This window comes from Danaus plexippus, chromosome 26, assembly GCF_018135715.1.
Source record: "Danaus plexippus chromosome 26, MEX_DaPlex, whole genome shotgun sequence".
NCBI lineage: Eukaryota > Metazoa > Arthropoda > Insecta > Lepidoptera > Nymphalidae > Danaus > Danaus plexippus.
Window position 1 is genome coordinate 985564 of NC_083554.1, and position 8347 is coordinate 993910.

Sequence of the window (8347 nt, forward strand, 5' to 3'; positions counted from 1 at the left end):
CATAGCCACTTCATCATAAAACCATAAAATAGTAAACCGCATGTATTTCGTTACTCGAATTGGGAACATCGTTTTTCTTTTGAGATCATCAATTATTGGGAATGAATTGAAAGCGTGTAGACAACCGATAAAAGTTTTAAGGAAAATGAAATAAACATGAACTTTAGATCATTAATGAACTCAAGACATGTCTATATTGAAATTTACAATTTTTTTTCAAAGTTTTAAGGAGATATTTTTATAACTAACTCTGATAAAACATATACATAAATGAAATATATTTAAAATCATTTAAAAATTATAAAGAATTTAAAAATAAAAACTATACAGTTCTTAAACTATTTTTACAACTTTCCGCAAACGTTAACTGCTTTGTCTTAACTGCTATAGTTTCTAAAAGGTCTTAATACCGTCAACAGTTCCAAATTAAAAGTGACGCTTATACTTTATTAAAGATCCAGAAAAGATATTTTTCCTCTTAAAGTGACCACAAAGTTTTTTTTTTAATACCATTGCTTTTATCGATTTCGTCTATAATGCAATAGTTCTCCTTTAAGCTCAGAACATTTATTAGTAGTTAGTTAAATTTAATCATTACTTATATTCTAAATGCAATTTTTTTTACATGTTACTATTCTATGGACATATATATAATGAAACTATAAAATTGTATAGTTCTTTTTGGAAAGTAACATGTAGGCTGGGAATAATACCAACATTCCGTACAGTTACCGAAGGAACAAAATATAACGGTTGTATTTTGTGTGAAGTAATTTGCCATAAACGACAGAAACGTGTAGGTTTAAACACGCACTCTTTAGTTCGAAGTAGTTTAAGTCGACAAAGTTTAGGGTAAAATCTAGTATATCATAAAAATATCTTCTTTAATACATTTAAATGAATGTAAATGTAATATTTATAATGAGAATATCAGAACGCTTCAGGTAATTAGCTCATTGAAAAAGTCCTTTTTGAAGTAACCGAATGCGTAAAGTAAACGAAGTTAGTCGAACTCTGTCAGTAAAGATAATGTTAAGAGATATGAAACATCTCACAAGAAATACTTTGACAGTATGTACTATGTAGTATGTGGATAATATTAAGGAAAATTTTGAAGGTGATAAAGAAACATTGTTTTAATTATGGTGATATCTTAACTTTACCTACCTTTAAATTTTCTTTACTGTTCAACTATTTCGTCAAATACTATTGAAATTAATTAGCAAAAAAAGAAAATAGTAAAACCGAGTGTGTTTTCAATGCATTTAATCATCATATCAACCTAGTGCTGATTGAGCAGAACATTTGGTAAGTGTTATATAGAAAAATCATAATAATTTATTTGTATAACGATGTTTGAATATAAGAAATTTATATGTTTGATATTAAATAATTTATAATATATGTATGTCTAGTACCTTATTAGATTAAAAACCAGATGAAAATATTTTTTTAATACGGACTGGAAAGCGATTAACTATCATTACATCTAATTGTTGGTAAAAATTAAGCCGAATTGGTAACCGCACCATCCCAGGAATAGTTTGATTTCAAAACAGGCATATTTATTAAGATTATAAAATTTATATTAAGATTCAAGAAACACTTTTTCACAAAAAAAGGCCAATAACGCTTCTTTCTCTTTTGTCATATGACCTGATGTCCTATTTCATTAAGCAAGAGAAGGTTCTAATAAGGTCGTAAGGATCTCTAAGTTCCACTGCCATAAGATTGAACACATACTTTTTTATAATAAGCCAAAAATTGAAAATATTTTTAGTGATTATAATAATAAAAAATATATAACAAATGTCACTTAAAATCAATTCTTTGAAACGTAGTCGATCTTCTTCTCCTAAAACTGGAAGTCCTTTGTTATTTCATAAATTTCAAAGTAACAAATATTAAGATAAATGCAAAAAAAATAATGATGTCACTAAATTAAACTGTCTATTAAGTAAATGAAATATTGGGAATCCCAGCCAAATTAATAGAAAAGTAGAGCCACCACGGTTTTGAAGGAGTGAAAGCCTTTTTACATCATGTTAAATTGTTACTTAAATTTTCGTTGATGATTTTTCTGTACGAAATGATTCGATGTAATTTACTAAGTAAATTAAAAAAATATATATAATCAATATCTAATTTAACGACTCATATCGCTTCTATTAAACAGCAACGCCCATTACATACATTGGTGATGTAAGTGATGGGCACCATCAACTGAATTTACGCCGCTCCTCTATAAAATGTATTTATTTTTGAGTCCTAAACATTCTACTGAAATCTTTAGACAAGAAACCTTATGTTGTAACAACCTATTAAAAATATTTTCTTTTTCCTTGCTTGGAACTTCGCTATACTGGATTTTTTGGGATTTTGTTTGCTAACGTCTACCCCTTGAGCTTGACGCGTGCGCTCAGTAGTATCTTTAAAGAGACATCCTTAAAGAACATTATAAGGAATATCACTGATCTTACTCCTTCCGCCATGAGATGTTTAAAACTTTCAACGTAAAAAGATATACACATTGGGCGATAAGCACTTTACCGTGCGTCCAAATAAATGAAAATTAGACATACATTTTGGCTAAATATTAGACCTAGACGAAAAAATTCTATACTGAAATGAGATTTTATCCAGGATGATTTTACTTTGTCTGGAAATTTTAATAAGCATGAAATTTTGGTGTTAACAGCAAAGAAATTGTCAATGAGCTCGTTGTCTCCTGGCACCTGTCGCTTGAAATATCTCGACGTCACGCGGCATTACCGGGATCAGTGGATTTACTTTACCCCAAGGATTTGTACCACAGAAATCCTTCCTTTATACTGTAAACTTGCTTTCATTCCGTCTCTTTACGGTAATGCAATAATATAAGTTAATGTATCTGTAATGTCGTGTCTATTCGACGCCTTTGTTTACCACAAAATGTTTTCAAACAAGACTGATACAAATAAAAGGTGTTTGCGTTATTATAGGAGAAGAAATACATAAGTTACAAAATAAACATACCAACAGTTCTGCAATGTTGTCACATAAACAATATATATAGGTTTAGTGTACGAACATAACTTGATATTTGCACTTTCGTTAACAATTAGTCATTTGTTGAAAATATTATTATTTATGCGATTAAGAATAGAACACATTTAGATTAAATATAAAAATAGTGTCTATTCTAAGTAAACAACAAAAAAATGTTACATTTATATATATTCGCGTAAAACAAAGGAAATAAACGATTTGTTATTCGAATAATGTAAAGAGTAATAGATTACTTGTATGAGAAGTCTAAACTGTGTTCATACAGATAACTTGTAAGCAAAGGCTTCATATTTAACCTAAATTATTACAAAGGATTGCTAACGTTTCTATTCTAATGACGTAACTTAATAACTGGATTCAATTTTCTAAGCTGACGCAGATGAATTCGTATTCTAAATTAGTCATAAATAACAACTTGCGAAGTTTTAAATCAAAATTTCTAAAACCGAAGAATTTATTACATATAATTTTAAGACATTTACGTAATTTTGTTTAACATATTTTTTTTTGATACAATCTCAAGTAACGTTGACAATATAAAACAATGCTTTTTATAAAATAAAATGTACATATGTATGTTCAAGAAAAGTAACTAAGAATCTTGCTTATATATATTAATTATGTTCATTGTTTTATTTTAAGATTTACTGGAAGACAATATTATTCTATTTCACCTTTTGAAACAATTAGGAGCCATAAACATTAAATGTAATGACGAAGAGCACAGCTAACAATCTGATATGTATACATAACTAACAATATAAGGATAATCTTGGTTAATTAAAATTTTTAAAGTTATAAGTCTTATTTGTAACATTTTTGTATTTAATATACTTTTCTTAAAAACATTTTATTAATGTAAAATGAGCACGCTGGGATAGACAAAATGAATTAGAAGATAAATAGTTTACTACAAATAACTAGCCATACCTACATGACAAAAAAATAATTTACTATCACCAATCTGAGATATATGCATATTGCAAAATCCTTTTAGGCAAGATACCAAACAAATATTTTTTCTATAACTATTTAGAAAGAGTCATCGTCTAAAATCAATTTGAATTCAAAGTTTTTAATACGGTCCATTTAAAGACGACGACGAAAATGCAAAACTATACAAAAAGTGATCCATCCATCCATTTTCAGCCTTGAACTGTTTTATTAAATTATAATACAATAACAGTTTTTTATATTTTAATTGGCGTATAGCTACTAAAATTTATGTACCTATTATATAACCTAGATTATTACAGAAATCGTATAAACCGAACACCAATTACGATTCAAGATACAGATTAATTGTGTTCTGTTTGTTTTATGATCGATATTGAGTAAGTAATTGATTTTACTCAATATTGATTAAAATTTCATAAATTTCAGCGTTCGTAAAAAATTCATTAATTTAACGCTCATATAAAGACAAAGTACAACGAATTATATTAATCTTAATAAAGTTAATGAGATCTAAGATTTTCGCGAGTATTCATTTAAATGAAACTAGTATTGTTCGGATTTACTACGCGGATTTTATTATTTAAAAACTACATAATCCCGACGTTTCGGTTACTTTGCAGCAACCGTGATCACGACACCTCGTCGTCTGCCCGTGATCACGGTTGCTGCAAAGTAACCGAAACGTCGGGATTATGTAGTTTTTAAATAATAAAATCCGCGTAGTAAATCCGAACAATACTAGTTTCATCTTAATAAAGTTTTTAAAAAATGTTTATGTATTTAGTTTAAAAAGTACTATAAATTTTAAATAAGTCCATTTCATCGAATCAAGAAAACTTCAAAACTTTGTTAAATCATATATTGTTAACAAAATAAAAAATTCTCAAAAGAAAGATCGCCTTGTTCTTTAATTAAGTATTAGTAATTAATGATATTGTCTGAAATTATTTTGCCATACTTGTTTTTATACAAATACCGTCTTTCTACCCAATAATCCACGCCTACCCACATATACTAAATAACGCAAGTAATAGCCGAAACACTTCAAATAAACTCGTAAATAGTCAAAACTATAATATTTAATGTTGATTTTAATTAGTTGTACAGTATTTTAAATTTATAACAATGAATATAATATTGAAGGTTTTTTTTTACAGTAATCTTGTGATGTTGTGAAAGAACTATAGTATAACAAGAATAGGTTAAGCTTACCCACTTCGTTTCAATCAAATAAAAACAAAAAATATGGTAATAATAAGAGCAAATAAAAAAATATATTATGACAAAAAATGTAAAAGAAATGAAGTCATGTTAAAAGCTTGCGGTTCACACAATTTATGGAGCACTTCTCAACTCGGTGGCAAGAGTTTGTAGTGCAATTAATTAGTCGGCAAACCTCATACGTAGCTCACGTTGTGTAACTTTTAAGTTGTATAGTGTGATAGAAAAATAAATTTAAATGATATTTATTCATTTCTGTACTATTTTCTCTTTTCGTGTAATCATAGCTTAAGTTTTTATTTTATTTTCATTTTCAATTATATCTCCATTCTTGTTCTTTGTATCCTTTATTAAATAATGTTAATATATGTATGTATGATAAATGTAGTATTCATTATGATTCTTATTTCAAAGAGTAAAGAGTCTAAAAAACAGTCGTCTATTTTGTAAAAGAAATAAATTATTCTTTATGATTATTTGCAGTGCTTTAGTAAATTATTATATCATTATATTCGTTATTAACATAGAATATTACCTAAAATTTGTATGTAATCAAATTACAGCGACATTTTTCAATTTCAGTGTGTTAATATTTTAGAAAATATAACATAAAATATTTTGTCACTCTGACTAAAAGAACAATGATTAAAGCAATTTGAGAAAAATGTGTTTAATAAAAAAAGTATAAATGGTAAATTGAAATATGCTTCAATACATAAAACTAACTTAGAATTTACCTTAGATGACTTTATGACTATCATAAAGCGAATTACATTTTTTTTGGACACATAAGCAACCTCATTTAAATCACCTAAGGAAGATAGAGAACATATTGAGATAAAACCACATTTACTGATTTCATTTACGAATTAATATTTAATATTTTCTTATCTGCGGGATTTCTCATTACGTAGTTTATTTCCCTAGGAAACAATAGAAAAATAAAGAAAGTCTCTACTATGCTCTTATTGATCTGACGATCTGTTGTGAGAGCAACCTTGAGACGCCACGTTTATGATTCGTATAATGGCTACGCATGATGTTTGTATTTTATATATAGGTTGATAGTCCAGTTTAGAGTGAGTCCAATGAAGTCTAGAGGTTTTAACTCTGATTGAATGTCAATCAGAGATTGAACTGCATGGATTGAAACCACTCTCTATTATGTTTAATATGCATTTAACGAAATTTGACTAAATTCATTCTTATTAGAGACATTGAAATGAGTTTTGTATGGAACTTTCTTTGAGGAGTGAAAATATTACCATATTTATTGTTTTTTTTTTTTATGATAGTCTTTTTTAAGAGCTTTTTTTTTACAAGGAACTTTTATGGTGTTACAAATTTACACAAAATTTCCTTTTTTTACTTTGTTTCATGACGCATGTAGTCAAAGTCAAAGTATATATAAAAACTTAAAATAAAGAAAAAGTAAATTAAATTTAATAAACGTACTTTATTTATATATATATATAACATTGACGTGTAAAATATTCTTCAAGAGTCCTTCACCTCAACAAGGCAACCATAACGAGCGACTGTCGCAGAATTAATTAGTTGATAGTGCACGCACGTAACCTAAATTAGGTAACTTGAACTCCCCTAATTTTATCTATAGAGGTACTTGTTGGTTTGCACTTATCCATCTTTAATAAATATGTTAATATTCTTAACAATATTAATAAATGAAAAGTAACTTAAAGTGAAAAGATTTATGATGAATAAAAAAATGTATCGTGTTTAAGAAAAATTTTCGTGAAAGCAGAAATTTTATGAAGAGTATACAAGCGTAATGAGTATGCACAAACATTTTTTCTATCTGTGAGTCCTTAAAACTCAAAACTAATTACAGAACTTTTATTTTTTTTACCAACATTAAGGGAGAAAACAACCAAAGATGTACGTCATAACTTAATTTTACCTATATTATTTTGTGATCTAAGATTATTAAGATTTATTATTTTGTAGGATAATTTATTCATTAATAAAATCCCTTTTGGTAAAAAAATTCAGTAGAAAATAATCATCGAAGTAATCCAAGTGCGTTTGAATATTATGTCTTCAACGGTTCGATACTTTTGTCGTAATCATTAAATGGACTGTAAAAGGGTCTTTGACTTTTGACCGACTTGAGGGTATTTCAGCTCGTTCCTTAAGTAGCAAATTTATTGATGTTTGAGGTCATTTAATAGCAAAAGGGAAGGAAACGAAACGTCTTATTTTTGAAAGACATTCTTTTTCGAAATGAATTATAGCATAAATTTAAAAACAACTTAGTCTAATAGAAACATAAGATTTTTTTCTCTTTGCTATATTTTTTTTACTTAATAGAAACTTTTCATAACAATGTTTACTAAATTGTGTGGTTTACAAATTTTTTACTCAAGTGTTTTAGCACAAAAATGATATCAAAAATTTAACCAATTTTACAGGCTTCATTCTCTAGGATTAGAGTTTTTCGGGACTATTTTATAGTAATTTTATAAGATTAAAAACTACCTTAACAAAATTAATTGTGACTATTCATGTATTAAAATGTTTTGTATGCAATAGGATAAAGTGAATAAGTTTATTAATACCTACAATGTTAATAGTGTACGTCATAAAAACTAAAATTAAGAGTAAAATATTACATGATCAGAAAAGATATTAAATATAAACATTATTAAAAAAAATATTTACTTTAAATGTTCACGAAAAACATCAACATTTATTAGTCATACAGAACTTTACTTAAAAAACCCTTCCTTTTCATCGTTAATTTAAAATATTATTGACATTTCAAATTACAGGAAGGATAAAGCAATTAATTAAATGTAAAATACCCAATGACTATTCTCAATGACCGTTCTACAGAGATAATAATATGTTGGCAAAAAGTATGGAGGGTAAAATTAACACGTAACCTAGTGGAATTGTGGTTCGAAATTCGTAGAAGCATAGTACTAAATAGAGGCATAATACTAAATCAATTTCCTCCTGGGTTCCTGCCTTCTCCGGGAAAGATTTAATGTACAATTCATTCGTTCATTAATTTTGTACGATATAACAAATCATTCCAACTACCCAAAAACAAGAAGGTAAGTTTATGTAACTAGATAATATGCGCTTATGGTTTTTT